This window comes from Pelophylax lessonae (genome assembly GCF_965119305.1).
Source record: "Pelophylax lessonae genome assembly, chromosome: 13".
In the NCBI taxonomy this organism is placed as follows: domain Eukaryota; kingdom Metazoa; phylum Chordata; class Amphibia; order Anura; family Ranidae; genus Pelophylax; species Pelophylax lessonae.
In genome coordinates, this window is record NC_138780.1 from 5273333 (window position 1) to 5276865 (window position 3533).

General features: G+C 51.3%; 1 long non-coding RNA gene across 12 annotated transcripts; it reads left to right on the plus strand.

The window, feature by feature from the left end:
* Positions 1–1476: 1476 nt before the first annotated feature.
* On the plus strand, positions 1477–3010 carry LOC309543140. Of its 12 annotated transcripts, none has more exons than XR_014224751.1 (7): positions 1477–1624; positions 1877–1987; positions 2076–2139; positions 2359–2422; positions 2511–2683; positions 2772–2936; positions 2981–3010. It is a non-coding gene; the product is annotated as an uncharacterized lncRNA (long non-coding RNA). The 12 variants fall into 12 exon arrangements; XR_014224752.1 differs by having other exon boundaries at positions 2772–2849; positions 2894–3002; XR_014224758.1 differs by lacking the exon at positions 2981–3010 and adding an exon at positions 1817–1848 and having other exon boundaries at positions 1535–1652; positions 1893–1987; positions 2772–2957.
* Positions 3011–3533: the final 523 nt, after the last annotated feature.

A 3533-nucleotide genomic window follows, 5' to 3' on the forward strand; every position in this document is an offset into this window, starting at 1 on the left:
CCCTCGACCAGGGCCAGCATAGTGGCCCGTGGTGGCCAATCGGAAGACGCTGTCGCTTGAATCAACGATGGCGCCATCGACAGAAGGACGTAAACTTTTATTTCACAATGATGACATTTTATGAGGATTTTCTGGTCCCAAAAAAAAGTTTCATTTTATGGGACAGCGAGATATTTTAGGTCTATAAGACTTTATACACGTTGGAACTGTTACGACCATTGCACTGAAATCCCACCCACATTGTTACAGGAAACAAAGAGAGCAGCTAAAAAATGATTCCCCCAAGCACTTGCAACACAGAAATCACTATTAGTCTCCATGCTGATATATATTAACCTGCATACGGATCCAATGGTGGCCATCCGTGCATTCATAATGGGAGTGCTGGAAGATCTGCTGGTATTGCCTCAGTCAGGGGCAACTTGGGCGAAGGGGGAGGAGCACTAGGACAAGAGGGGGAGTACCATGGTAAAGGAGGAGGATTAGGACAAGAAGGGGAGCGCTGGGGCAAAGGAAGAGGAGCACTAGGCCAAGAGGGGGAGCACCATGGTAAAGGAGGAGGACTAGGACAAGAAGGGAAGCACTAGGGCAAAGGAAGAGGAGCACTAGGACAAAAGGGGGAGCACCATGGTAAAGGAGGGGGACTAAGACAAGAAGGGGAGCACAAGGGCAAAGGAAGAGGATCACTAGGACAAGGGGGGGAGGACCATGGTGAAGGAGGAGGACTAGGACAAAAAGGGGAGCACTAGGGCAAAGGAAGAGGAGCACTAGGACAAGAGGGGATGCACCATGGTAAATAAGGAGGAATAGGACCACAACGGAGCACCATGGTAAAGGAGGAGGAGCACTAGGACAACAGGGGGAGAACCAAGGTAAAGGAGGAGGACTAGGACAGAAGGGGAGCACTAGGGCAAAGGACGAGGAGCACTAGGACAAGAGGGGGGAACACCAAGGTAAAGGAGGAGGACTAGGACAAGAAGGGGAGCACCATGGCAAAAGAAGAGGAGCTCTAGGAAAAGAGGGGAAGCATCAAGGTAAAGGAATGGGAGGACTGGGCCAAAAGGTGGAGAACTAAGGCAAAGGAAAAGGAGCAATAGGACATGAGGTGGAGCATCAAGGTAAATGAGGAGGAGGAGGACAAGAGGTGGAGCATCAAAGTAAAGGAGGAGGAATCGGGCAAGAGGGGGAGAACCATGGTAAAGAAATAGGGGGACTGGGCTGAGAAGGGGGAGCACCAGGGTGAAAGCAAGGCACTAGAAGGCGAGGGGGAGCCCCAAGGGGAAGGAGGAGGAGGACTGAGACAAGAGAGGTAGCACTATGAAAAATAAGGAGGAGGATTGAGATAAGAGGGGAGCACTAGGGCAAAGGAGGAGGGGGACAAATACAGGAGAGGAGCCCCATCTGCTTGTTTTGTTTTAGTCAGGAGGAGCACTTGGGGAAAGGAGAAGGAGCACTAGGACAAAGAAGTACAGCACTAGTGTGAAGCGGAAGGAGCAGTAGGGTGCAGGAGGTGGAGCACTGGTTTGAAGCAGAGGGAGTAGTAGGGTGAAGGAGGTGGAGCACTGGTGTGAAGCAGAGGGAGCAGTAGGGTGCAGGAGCTGGAGCATTCTGTGAAGCAGAGGGAGTAGTAGGGTGCAAGAGGTGGAGCACTAGTGTGAAGAAGAGGGAGCAGTAGGGTGCAGGATGTGGAGCACTAATGAGAAGTAGAGGGAGCAATATGGTGCAGGAGGTGGAGCACTAGTGTGAAGATGAGGGAGCAGCAAAGCGCAGGAGGTGAAGCAGAGGGAGCAGTAGGGTGCAGGAGATGTAGCACTAGTATGAAGCAAAGGGAGCAGTAGGGTGCAGGAGGTGGAGCACGGGTGTGAAGCAAAGGGAGTAGTAGGGTGCAGGAGCTGGAGCATTCTGTGAAGCAGAGGGAGTAGTAGGGTGCAAGAGGTGGAGCACTAGTGTGAAGCAGAGGGAGCAGTAGGGTGCAGGAGGTGGAGCAGTAATGTGAAGTAGAGGGAGCAATAGGGTGCAGGAGCTGGAGCATTGTGTGAAGCAGAAGGAGTTATAGGGTGCAGGAGGTGGAGCAGTAATGTGAAGTAGAGGGAGCAACAGGTTGCAGGAGCTGGAGCATTATGTGAAGCAGAGGGAGTAGTACGGTTTCAGGAGGTGGAGCAGTAATGTGAAGTAGAGGGGCAGTAGGGTGCAGGAGCTGGAGCATTGTGTGAAGCAGAAGGAGTAGTAGCGCGCAGGAGTTGGAGCAGTAATGTGAAGTAGAGGGAGCAGAAGGGTGCAGGAGGTGGAACATTGTGTGAAGCAGAAGGAGTAGTACGGTTTCAGGAGGTGGAGCAGTAATGTGAAGTAGAGGGGCAGTAGGGTGCAGGAGCTGGAGCATTGTGTGAAGCAGAAGGAGTAGTAGCGCGCAGGAGTTGGAGCAGTAATGTGAAGTAGAGGGAGCAGAAGGGTGCAGGAGGTGGAGCATTATGTGAAGCAGAAGGAGTAGTAGCGCGCAGGAGGTGGAGCAGTAATGTGAAGTAGAGGGAGCAGAAGGGTGCAGGAGCTGGAGCATTATGTGAAGCAGAAGGAGTAGTAGGGTGCAGGAGGTGGAGCAGTAATGTGAAGTAGAGGGAGCAGTAGGGTGCAGGAGCTGGAGCATTATGTGAAGCAGAAGGAGTTATAGGTTGCAGGAGGTGGAGCAGTAATGTTATGTAGAGGGAGCAATAGGGTGCAGGATCTGGAGCATTATGTGAAGCAGAAGGAGTAGTAGCGCGCAGGAGGTGGAGCAGTAATGTGAAGTAGAGGGAGCAGAAGGGTGCAGGAGCTGGAGCATTATGTGAAGCAGAAGGAGTAGTAGGGTGCAGGAGGTGGAGCAGTAATGTGAAGTAGAGGGAGCAGAAGGGTGCAGGAGCTGGAGCATTATGTGAAGCAGAAGGAGTAGTAGGGTGCAGGAGGTGGAGCAGTAATGTGAAGTAGAGGGAGCAGAAGGGTGCAGGAGCTGGAGCATTATGTGAAGCAGGAGTAGTAGGGTGCAGGAGGAGAAGCAGTAATGTGAAAAAAATAAAATATTTTGCTGCAGGACGTTATCAGAACTGAAGACATTTGTGATAAATTCAGTGTTGGAAGGGGAAGATATTTTCCAAAAATGTCTGTAAAAGCAGAAGGAAGAATGATTTAGCAGAGAATGTAAATTCTGAGCTGCACAGAAAATGCGCATTGTGGGGATCATTTGGTGATTATCGGCGCTCCCATCGCTGCCCATAACACTGGAGCATATAAGCCAAATAATCCGACCCAATTCAATGAACGCTCACAATACAACCCACCGGAGCCAAGTAGGTCAGATTTCGTGAGGCCGCGTCCTCTGTCAGGCCGGTCGCCTTGTTTTTGGGTTACAGTCAGGAAACCAGAGGATGAACTCTACAAACCACAAGGAAGGATTGTGTCGCCTCTGTTTTATGGTTTGTGCCTGAACACCCGGGTGGATGGACTTTTTTCTTCTTCCCACGCTGCAGGAAACGCTTCGGTGTGCCGCGAACGCCAACAAAATT